This window comes from Urocampus carinirostris, chromosome 8, assembly GCF_059441175.1.
Source record: "Urocampus carinirostris isolate Australia breed hairy pipefish chromosome 8, RoL_Ucar_1.0, whole genome shotgun sequence".
Lineage (NCBI taxonomy): Eukaryota > Metazoa > Chordata > Actinopteri > Syngnathiformes > Syngnathidae > Urocampus > Urocampus carinirostris.
This window is the reverse complement of record NC_142356.1, coordinates 5,494,818-5,507,058: the sequence shown is the minus strand read 5'-3', so window position 1 is coordinate 5,507,058 and position 12,241 is coordinate 5,494,818. Positions and strand designations below refer to the sequence as shown.

Below are 12,241 nucleotides of genomic sequence, written 5' to 3'. Positions count from 1 at the left end.
CTGTGGTGGAGTTGTCACAGCACCCTTTGATGCGCAAATGTAAGATAACATCCCCCTCCCTAAACTCAACATTCGACCAGTTTCAGTCAGATAACATATCTATGTGATTGACTTGAAACACAGCATTCACTTCACATGTTTTGCGATTGTTTCATCATGTTTGACATTGCGAAATGGAATTCTGACCAAACATTGGATACTCTACAGATGCGCCAAGAAATAAGAGTAAGGTGACATATCTAAAACTCATGAAGGTCTTTTCGAAAGAAAAACAATAAAGTATAAATACCTTGCTTTACATTTGCAGTAAAAGTCCGTCATATCTGAAAAATGATAATCTATTTCTAGGCGAAGTTGTATGGAGACCTCTGCACTAGATTATTCATCTCTCCATCCATCCATTATCTGCACCGCTTATCCTCAGTAGGGTCGCGGGGGTGCCGGAGCCCATCCCAGCCATCTCCGGGCAGTGGACACCCATAACTGGTAGCCAGCCAGTCGCAGGGCACACAGGGACAGACAATTCGCACGCTCATTCACACCTAGGGACAATTTTTGACCGTCCAGATAATCTGACATGCATGTCTTTGGAATGCGGGAGGAAACCGGAGTGCCCGGAGGAAACCCACGCAAGCACGGGGAGAACATGCAAACTCCTCACAGGAAGGTTGGTAGCTGGATTTGAACCCATGACCTCAGAACTGTGCCGCACACGCGCTAACCACTGTGCCGCCCCTATTCATCTCTCATTGAATTTAATTCAAGACCTTTTGTGGAGCTCAATGAAAATTTCCCTCAGAAGCATAGACCGAGCCATAATAGTGTCGATATGAAGCTTCGGGAAATGACATCACACCTATCTAATCATTTTAAAGGCAACCTCAGGCTTTCAACGTAAAATCCAAGCGACAGAAGCTCACAGAGTTTCTTTTTGAACTTATCTCTATCGTAAAAGTTTTAAGACCAGGAAGACATTTCTCATGGATCCCGTCATCTGTCCCCGCGAGAACAATCCCTGACTTCTTTTTATTCGTTTTTCTTTGACTTTTAATGATTTAACACTCGCGCAAGGTGTCATCATCGCCAAAGACGCCAGTCCGAAAGTGAGGAGCCTCCGGAGGTAAGCACATTATTCAGGACACGTGGAAATGGAAACTTTATTTTTAACATATCTTTTTCAACCCTAGCCTGACCCACCAAGACACAACCAAATACTTGGTTGAAATTGGGAAAGACTTGTTTATACTTGTGCTTTGAATTTAGGACTTGAGAATATAAATTAAGATTTTCCCGTTTCAAGTCTTTATTACATGTTTATCTTGGAGTGCCCTATCTAATCTCATCGCAAACAATCGCTCTCGTACTCGGATTGTGATCCGAACACGGAAGTGGATCTTCCGTAGCGAGCGATGGCGGTGTCAAGGACGGAAGAACAGGTCGATAGCCGGGACAGCAGAAAAAAAACCTGGTCGGAGTCAGAAACGGGCCGTAAGCCGGGACGGGAGAGCAGACGTGGTCGGAATCAAAAACGGGTCGTAAGTCGGGACGGGAAGGCAGACGTGGTCAGGATCAAAACGAGACGTAGCCGGAGACAGACGAGAGCAAAAACGGGACAGGTGGGACGGAAAGAAAATTGTTTAAATAAAGCAACTGCTTTGCTTATTTAAAGACTCGGGCAAAAAAAACATTTAAAAATAAATCGTATTATAAGACAACTCTCTTCCTTAAAAGAGCAAGATTATTTTCCATAATAGTAATCAATAAAACGAGCAAAATTGTCTGGTACAACATATTTTATATAAAATTGGGCAAAATTTCAGATACATTTGCTTATTCAAAAGCATTGTCTTTAATTTTTTTTACAATTTATTTCATTAATAAATGTTGGTATAAAAATTGCAAATTATATTGCTCATTGTAAGTATCTCAAAAATATTTTATTATTTAACAAATTTCAAAATCCTTTTATGAAATGTTTGATTCAACCTGCTATCCGTCCTGAAGAATGCATTATAATAGTTCATGCGTATGTGAAGACAAACGTTATAATAAAGTGACGGCATTAAAAAAATGATCACTTTGCCTTGAAGATCCTTTGGGAAATGGGATGGAATATAAAATAGACTTTTTATTGTTTAATATACCCACCCTGCAGTTAGAAGAATGGAGTAAAGTGTAAAATATTCAGCTTCCCAGGTTTTAATGGCAGATCATTTTGAAATGTATTAAATGAAATCAACCATAAAATTAGAGTGTAAATATTTAAAACAAATTGCAAATGAGTCTAAAAAAATGCTTGGAATGAACAAAATTAATTGCGATTTATTTGCAATTGATTGTGCTAAAAATTATTATGGAAATCAATAGTTAAATCAGGGATTAAAAATGTTTAGAATGAGTAAAATTGTCTGCATTTGTATATTTTTTTACTAAAATAATCAAAATAAATCACAAAGTAAGAGAATACTGTTAAAAAATTATTTCAAATTGCATAATTTTTGTTATAACACTAATTATTGAAGATCGTAAAAAAAAATAATATTTTGATACGTATGCTTAGAATTGAAAATTCCTCTTAAAACTGCTGTCATGGAAAAGACGGCAGAGTCTCAGAGCTAGAACAAGCAGGCTCAAGGACAGCCTCTTTTCATCAGGCTGTCAGGCCAAATCAATGCAAAACTGCTTATTTAGATTCCGGCTGTACTTTGCAAATTTAAAAATTCTAAACCTTATACAATTTTATATTCCCTAAAGACATACTTTATCTTTTTTTCTTTTTACCTTGCTGTTATTTGTTATTTGTATTGTGTCTTATTTATTAGATGTTTGCACACAGGGAAGACCATCGCATTGCCACTACCAGGCTTTACAGTTGGCCTCATGTTCTTTTTGTCAAATGCTGTGCCATTTTTACGCCACATCTAACGGGCTGCACACCTTCCAAAAGGTTCCATTTTATTAATCATCAGTCCATATAATGTCTTTTTCAAAAGTCTTGGGGATAATCAAAATGCTTTTTAGTAAATGTGAGAAAACATTAGTGGTTTTCGGCTGGGAACTCTCCCACTGATGCCATTTTTGGCCAGTGTCTCTCTTAAAGGGGAATCACGAACACTGACATTAACTGAGGCCAACAAGGCCTGCAGTTCCTTGGACCATTTTCGAGGTTTTTTTTTTTATTTTAACGCCCTGGAAGAGCCGTCGTCGCACACTTGTAGTAATCGTAATTGGTTGACGACTCCTGGGAAGTTTGCCACGGTTCCCAGTTTTCTCCATTTGTGGATAATGGCTCTGATAGTGGTTCGCTGGAGCTCTAGAGCCTTGGAAATGGCTTTGTGACCCTTTCCGGGATGACAGATTTCAATCACATTTAAAAAAAATGTATTTGGGAATTTCTTGGATCTTGGCATGTCAATGTGTTTTGGGGGATTTTGTAGCCTACTTGACTTTGTCCAACACATTCAATTTGAGTGTTTTTTTCAATTCAAGACAGGCGGTGTCAATCAACTCAGCTTTCTTTCTTTTAATTACTCTGTGATTTAATAAGGCGGGGGGGCAATTACTTTTTCACATAGGGCCAGATAGGCCTAGATCACAGGTGTCAAACAGGCAGCCCGCGGGCCAGTTTAGGCCCGCTAAGGGATTGAATCCGGCCCGCGAGACAACACTCAGAGAAGCGCAAGAGAGAAACAAGCTGCAGGTTGAAATATGTCAACTTGATGTTGCCAAAGAAAGGTGCCTCGAACAAAAACACTGTACTTTTAGTTCTTTCTCTATCCCTCTCTCCCTCTTTTCCACCCCTTTTCTCCCACGCTCTGTCTCTTTTACTCTCTGTGTCTCTCTTTTTCTCTTCCTTTGTTGCTCTTTGTTTCTCTCTCTGTGTCTTTTTAACTTCTTTTGCTCTAACTTCCTTTTTTCCTTTTCTCTCTTTACTCTAGCTCTCTTCATACCCTTCGCGCTTTCTTTTCTCTTTTCTCTCCTTCTGTCTTTTTATTTCTCTTTGGATTTCTTTCTTCCACTCCCTTTCTTTTCCCCTCTCTCGACTTCTCTTTTGTTTCTCACGCTCTCTCCCTCTCTCTTTCTTTGTCCCGCCCTCTCTCCTTTTCCCTCCCTCTTTCTCTTATTTCTACACTCTCTTTTTCTTTCTCTTTAATCTACTAGTCCGGCCCCCGACAGAATGTTTGTTCTATTGTGTGGCCCCCGAGTTAAAATGAGTTTGACACCCCTGGCCTAGATGTTTTTTTGTGCCTTAATCAATGAAATTAACATTTTAAAACTTCAATTTGCATTTCCTTGAGTTGTCACTGTGTGATATTAAAACTGGTTTGATGATATCAAACCCTTGTGAGTGATAAATATGCAAAACATTCAGGAAAGCTACAAATACGTTTTCATGGCACTCTAAGTATTACAAAGAAACATTGAAAGTATAATGAAGTAAGAAAGATAACATTTAAATGATCTCCCAACAGTATTATTATGTTTTTTCCTGCATCGATACTGCATTTGGGTCTCTCCCAATCGAGACCCAAATGCGTTGGATTTCTATTGACTCAGTACATTGTGTACTACATTTATCTTCTTATAAGTTTGACAGCGTCGAGTGACGGGAGAACAATCCAGCCCATAAATTAAAGTGAGAAGAGACGCCATTTGTCAAGCGCCGGCTCAAGACAGAGCATGTCGGAAAAAATTTCGGGGAAATGCGCTTTAGGCGGCAGACTTAGATGCTTGTTGTGATAAAGGGTTTTCCTGAAAAGGTGTCTGATGTGCACAAATGGAAAGTAGGAGGTGCTGGAGCTCCTGTCACCCAATGAAAATCATGTCAGAAGTTATCTTTCATGTTTTGTTATGTCAATTTGTTTATTTTGTGATCAATCATGTGAAAAACGTCAAACTTTTTAGGTGTTGAGTGCTCCTGATGTCAAAGATCTATTTTAAGAGAACTAAAAAAAACATCCAGTTACAAAAGTGCAGAGAAAAACAACAAGAATGATCATCTTTTCAAGTAATTAATTTAATGTTTTTATATTTTTTCTATAGACTCCGCTAATGATCTGTATTGAGAATATCTTTAAAAATGATTGAAGAAAAATATTATGTATGCGTATATAAGTAAACTGAATATATTATTGCAAAATTAATCCTCAACTAAACTGTCATGATTACGTCGAATCGTTCGCTTCAAAACACGTGTTTTCCTTGCCTTCGCGGTCTTCTGAAGAATTTCTCCGCTGGTTTTTCGTGCCGGAATTATTGCCATTGTTACCACTTAACACACCTAATACAAACTGTTTTTACGGAGGCATACTTCTCTTTCACTCGACAACCACCAAAACAATGACGTCATCTCGAAGCAACGAGATCTCGTTTGCCGAGATCGGTGCGAGACCAAAACAACAATTGCGGATCTGCCTGACGAAAAGTTTGGAGTGCGGTAAATCTTTGTTAAAAAAAAAAAAAAGGTAATCGGGTAACAATGACAATTTGGTGTCAAAAACGTTGCGTCCCATTGATTTGACACAATGCGCCCCCAGCAAAAATGATGCGTCTAGGACGCAGGGATGCGGGCAAAGCGGAACACTGGTTTGTTTAGGTTGTGGGAAATGGCAACATGTACTGTATTTTTTGACTTTGTAATTAGAGGCGATATTCTTTGTAACCTGAAACATTTGTAGGTAGAGGTACCACTGTATTCTAAAGACACTTACTGACTCACAGACACAGAATCCAATTGTGGTAGTAATAAAATCCATCCGAATCACGCTGTTATTTTGTAATTTGACTTTGATATTGGCGTAGTTTGCCGTTAAATCCCAACTGCGTTCGATGCAATGAAAAGGTTGTACTAACCGGATTTCCAGCCCGTGGTTGGGAGCTGACGAAGACAGAAAGGTCAATTTAGCCGGTCGGACCGAATGGTATCGAAATCGACTCGGGAGTGAGGCGCGGGGACGTCCCTCGAAAGCGGACATCGATTCCGGAGGGAGCAAATCTCCACTCCGTCGATTCGCTTCAATGACGCTTGCTGTTCTCGCTTGTTTAATAATGACAGTAGAATGGTGGTGGGGTTCAAACCGGGATCACGGCTTCTTTATGTACATGGGGCCCTCTTTGATTGCCGGGATTACGTTCCATAAAGACCCTGTGATAGGCGAAATCTATACAATTAAAAACAGGGTTCCTATAACATCTTTATGGCCAAATTCTAACTTTTTTAAAGACTTCTAAAGACAGTTTTCCAACTTCCCCGGTACTGTGAAAATACAGTGTTTAACACGCGGTCTGAGGGCCGGATCAGGCCCGCCAAGGGGTTTCATCCGGCCCGCCGGGCAACACAGATAGAAGCGCGAGAAAAAAAAATGAGCTGCAGGGTTAAATTTGTCCACTCGATGTCGCCAAAGCCAGGTGCCACTCGCAAAGCAACTGTAGTTTTATTCCTCTTCTTTTTTTCACTCTCATCTCTTTATTTAGCTACTGTATTTATTTTGCTCTCTCTCACCCTCTTGCTTTTTCTTCACTTTCTCACACTCACTTTTTCTAATTATTTTTCTCTCTTTATCTCTCTTCCATTGTCCCACTTGCCTTCTTTCTTTTTGTTTATTTCTTTTTCTCTCTCTTACTTTCTCCATGTATCTCTTTCTCCTCCCCTCTTCTTTTTCTCCCCTTCTCTAGCTTCCTTTTTACTCTCTCACATTTGCTCTCTGATTCTTTCTCATCCTTCTTTTTTCTCCCTTTCTCTTTACTTAAATGTTTTCTCTCTCTATCTCTTTTCTCTCATTGCTCTTTCCCTCATTTCTCTTGTTGCGCTCTCTCTCTCTTTCCCTCATTTCTCTCTCTTTCCCTCATTTCTCTTGTTGCACCTTCTCTCTCCCTCATTTCTCTCTCTCTCTCTCTCTCTCTTTCCCTCATTTCTCTCTTTCCCTCATTTCTCTCTCTCTCTTTTTCCCTCTCCCTTTCCCTCTCTCTCTGTCGAATTTTGTTTTCTAGCTCGTGGCTCCCAGCTAAAATGAGTTTGACGCCTCTGCATTAAGAGAAGCAGTCCGTTGTGAATCATTTATTTTGCGGACTCACAAATATGTCTGCGATTTACATAGGTGATTTTTAATATTGCGTGTGCAATTCTCATGACATACTGTCAATGATTTTTGGATATTGAGTAAATCGCAAATACATTTGTAAATTTGAACAATATGTGTGTAAATATTTTTGAGACACATCCCTCTCCATGTAGGTGTTGGGTAAAAATGTAGCTTACATTTTCAGTTGCAGGAAGGTCTTCTGATTACAATCAACTACTGGGGAATGCTACCTATATTTTTCGCACGGCCCATAATATAATAATATTGATAATTGATACGTAATCCTTGCACTAAATACACATTTCATAGTGCACTGTTTAGGTGTAGCATGTACTCCTGCTCTTTGGCGTGTACCAAAGGGGATGGGGACACTCCATAGGACAATGCCATACAAACTAATGCCAGCTATCGATGTCCACGAAGAAATGCAATGGCGAAGTGAAGCCACTAAAGAACAGTGTCAGCGTCATTTTCAGGCAGACTTTTTAAGAAACACGGCAACAATTTCAAGCATTTAAAAGCACTTTACCCAAACTTTCTAATCCTTGAAAACACATTGAAATTGAAGCATGTTTAAGGATTTTAAGCACCCGCTTAAACCCTGTAAAGACACATACACTGAAACAAATGAAAAAAGATTTTGACAGGCTAAATCATTTAAGAAACACAACAACTGTAGGACTACAGTTTATTGCAGTTAATGGGCACTGTAACCTAAAGGCTTGCAGCAACAGTCCACCAGGGATAATGGATTGCGGCCAAACAGTGCAGTTCATATTTATTTTGATACAGAAAAATGTGCTTAATCTTCAAACTTGATTGAATTTTGTGAGATTAGATCAATTACAGTATATCTAAAATAAGAAACACTCATTTTTGGTGGATCATTATGCAAATTTTAAGCATTTATTTCCTAATCAAAATCTAAAACTATTCACCAATTCGTTTCTCTCGTGTAAAAAAGAACTATCTCCTTTTAGAAAAAATATATAAATTCCTTCTTTTTTATATATCATGTCATAAATTGTTAATATTCCCTAAATTAAAACAAACACAATTAAAAGAAGATGTGTATTTTTTCACATGACAGCAGAAATATAGTTTTTGTGAAAGATTTTTTTAATTTTATGAATGAAAAAAATAAAAATAAAATAAAAACTTGCTACATTTTCTGCCAACAGGAGTAAGAAATGTTTCTTTTTTGGAATAATTTGGGTCTTTAGGCCCTTACAATCATCATGTCGGATACAACTTGTTTTACTCAGTATTTTTCATTTTGTAGGCCGAGGTTTACAGATTCCACACCCCACTGATATGTTTAGCCATTAAAAGATGCATTTCTTGGTTTTAAAAAATGGATGCCTTTGTTATAGTTCCTTCTGATTATATTATCTATTTATTTTACACTAATCCCTTCCTGCATCCTGGTTTACCTACCTCGGTTCAGCTACTGTCAATTTTTATAGAGCAATATGTTCTGCAATCTGATTGGATAAACAAAGGAAGATGCTTTCGATGGTCTTATCCACCCGCTAAACTTGCTCTGGAGCCTCATGCTGGTCTTTAGCTCCCTGATGCTTTTTCAAAAATGTTTGATAATAGAAAAATATTTGGTTTCTGTAGGACTGAACCACAAGGTAAATGCAGTTCTCCATAACGTCCACTTGATGGCGGCAAAGTCTCATGTAAAGTGAAGCGGATCGTGCCCTTAATTAATCCATAGTTTTGCAATAAAACGGCAAGACTTGTTTTTGAATCAAAATTTGACAGTACTGTTCTTTTATTTTTATTCTAGTGGTATAAAAAAAAATATTCTGTAAAAACAAAACCAAAAAAAAAAAAACATTGAGGTAAATACTAGGCAAAAATACCTATGATACCAATTAACTTTTCATAAAAAAAAAATCATAGGTCAAGAAATGTATTTCTTACACATAGTGGAATCCCTACCGTTTGTCAGGCATCTTGCTGCTTCGCTGAGCTCCATGGCACTGGTTTTCATTCGCATTAGACAATACAGCGCCATCCAGAGGTCAAACATTACACACTGGGGGTTTAAACAAGAGCCAGTAAATTGGTTATGTTCTTGGACAATAAATAATCGAATGAACAAAAAAAGGTTTTCTTCTTTGTGGGTTTTGACTCTTGCGAGACGTTTTTGGAACCAAACTCAGTGAAAAACGAGGGATTACTGTTTTGTTTTTATGAAATAAAAATCTTTAAAAAAAAAACATAAATAAAAAAAAAAATGTTGCTTTCATAAAAAGTGTTAGAATGCATCAAAAAACAAAAGAAAGTAGCTTTATAAAAATGTTTCTTAAAAATGAGACACCTGGAATTGAAAAAAAAAAAACAAAACAAAAAAAAACAAAAAAAAAACAGCATGTCATCAATCTTCGTCGATCTCACCAGATTGCTCTCACGCTCTGGCAGTCAATAGTAACTTTGTGTTCTAAAATGAGACCGTCAATCATCTGATATATTGTCTCATTTGGTGTTTTTTCGGATTTCCTTCCCCTTAAAGCACAAGAGTCAAACAGGCGGCCCGCGGACCAGATCAGGCCCGCTAAGGGATTGAATCCGGCCCGCGAGACAACCCTCAGAGAAGCGCCAGAGAAAAACGAGCTGCAGGTTGAAATATGTCAACTTGTTGCCAAAGCCTGGTGCCTCTCACAAAGACACTGTACTTGTATTTATTTCTCTCTCTCTTTCTCTCTCATCCACCACTTTTCTCCCACTCTCTGTCTCTTTCGCTCTCTGTGTCTTTTTAACTTAACTTTTGCTCTTACTTCATTTTTTCCTTTTCTCTCTTTTCTCTTTCTCTCTTCCTACCCTTCGCGCTTTCTGTTCTCTTCTCTCCTTCTGTCTTTCTATTTCTCTTTGGATTTCTTTCTTCCTCTCCCTTTCTTTTCCCCCTCTCTCACAGCTTTTTATCTTTTGTTTATCTCTCTCTCCCTCTCTTCCACCCCTTTTCTCCCACTCTGTCTCTTTCACTCTCTGTGTCTCTTTTTATCTTCCTTTGTCTCTTTCTCTGTGTCTTTTTAACTTCTTTTGCTCTAACTTACTTTTTTCCTTTTCTCTCTTTTCTCTTTCTCTCTTCCTACCCTTCGCACTTTCTGTTCTCTTTTCTCTCCTTCTGTCTTTCTATTTCTCTTTGGATTTCTTTCTTCCTCTCCCTTTCTTTTCCCCCTCTCTCACGACTTTTTATCTTTTGTTTCTCACGCTCTCTCCCTCTCTCTCTCTTTTTCTTTTTTTGTCCCGCCCTCTCTCCTTTTCCCTCCCTCTTTCTCTTATTTCTTTATCTCTCTTTTTCTTTCTCTTTAATCTCCTAGTCCGGCCCCCAACAGAATGTTTGTTCTATCGTGTGGCCCCCCAAGTTAAAATGAGTTTGACACCCTTGCCTTAAAGCAACAGCACCCCCCAACTCCCCCTTCTTTCCTCAGAAATTCTGAGCAGAGAGAAGCTAAAGGTGAGATTTTTATTTTCGCCTCCCGGATGAGCCCGCTTGATTCGCTCCGTGAAATTGGTGACTGGTTTTATTTTCTCACTCGAGCTAAGCCCCTTCTTCCTTTGTAAGTGGAGCTATTATTTTTATAGTATTTAGAAAAATATTTTTTGTATTTTTCTTATTTTATACAAGCTTAATGGCCCAGCGCTGTCGGGCTCGTCTTTGCTGGGCATTGTACTTGGGTGAGGTTGTCGGGGCAGTGATGTGTTGAGACAGCGCCAGGAAACCGCTAATGCACGGGCACTAACGTGGTGCCCGCGGGCCTGTTCTGAAAATAGCTCACTGCGTCATTGTGATTTTCTAGTACAAAGATTTTTTTCATTGATTGACTGGGTCTATTTAACACCATTTTAAAAAAAGTGTAACAACAGAGTAACAACATAGTAATAACATAAGTTATGTTAGAAATTCAGATAAATAAATTCCAGTTTATGGGCTTGATGGACAAGTATTGGTAATTATTTTCAAGTAATTAATTCATGGAGTTGAATGAGAATCGATCCATGAAAGGCTGACCACACAAAACCGGATTTTTTAATCGATTTTGTTGGTATTTATTGGGGGGGACTTGACACCAAACTTGGCTAAAGACACTCGCGGAGGTCTGAGGTACAACTGTGTACATTTTCATGAAAATAAATTCAGCCATTTTGGAGCCTATAAGTCACAAACACACCCAAAAAAATAATAAATAAATAAATAATAATTAGAAAAAAATAATAATATCGGGATTTATTAAATAGTTTAGAATATATTTAGAAAACGCGTAACAGTACTCGTTACCGAGAAAAGTAATTGTGTTCCAGTTCCAAAGTTTCACAGTCCTTCAAACAGAAGCCATGTTTCCTCACCACAAGCACAATCAGCGACCGAAGAACAGAATACTTTGGAGGTGAGGCGGCTTGGGCAGCCATCGCTACCGTTCATTATAAGGACACGCGTTGACGGCGTGGAATGCGAGATCCCGAAAAAGGCCATAGGGCCATTTCAACGCCGGGGCCCGGCCCCCGATGCAAGTCAAGACAGGATCTTTCCGCATCAGTGATGGGAATTCCGGCTCTTTTTCCTGAAATGACTCTTTCGGCCGGGGCTCACGGGGTAGGGCCGGCTCTTTTGGCTCCCAAAGAGCGCTTGAGATTGTTTTTGTTGCTTTAGTACATATATTACTAATTATTATATAACATGATGCATGAAATGGCATAAAAAAGATAACAATTTAGAAAGAAAACGACAGAAAGGGGAAAAAGAACAAACAAAATGAAGAAAGAAAAGAAAAAGGAAAAAAAAATGTAAGTAAAAAGTTAGAGGAAAAAAATACAAAAAAAGGAAAAGTGGAAAAGAGAAAAGATGAAAAGGAGGGTTAAAAAAAATAAAAAGCTTGGAAAAAAAGAAACAAAGTAGGAAAAAAATAAGAGGAAAACAGGAATAAGATAGAAAAAGAAGGAAAAAAACAAGAAATTAGAAGAAAAAAAGCAAGGAATAAAACAAGGAACCAAAGAATTAAAAAAAATTATAAAAGAGAAAAAAAGAGAAAATGAAAAAAGCTGGAACAACTAAAGAGCTATAAAAAAGCAACAAGAGAAGAAAAATAAAATAGATCTTGTTTCGTACCTTTAGACGATTATTTGAAATATTTCATATATAAAAGTAA

General features: G+C 38.2%; 1 protein-coding gene across 1 annotated transcript in view; it reads right to left on the bottom strand.

The window, feature by feature from the left end:
* The window catches only part of LOC148360555 (uncharacterized), a 79,984-nt gene that overhangs the window by 56,633 nt on the left and 11,110 nt on the right, over positions 1-12,241 (bottom strand). The window contains exon 3 of the mRNA XM_088341414.1: positions 9,033-9,129. The gene's annotated coding sequence lies outside the window, so the exon portion shown is untranslated. The remainder of the gene's footprint in view (positions 1-9,032; positions 9,130-12,241) is intronic.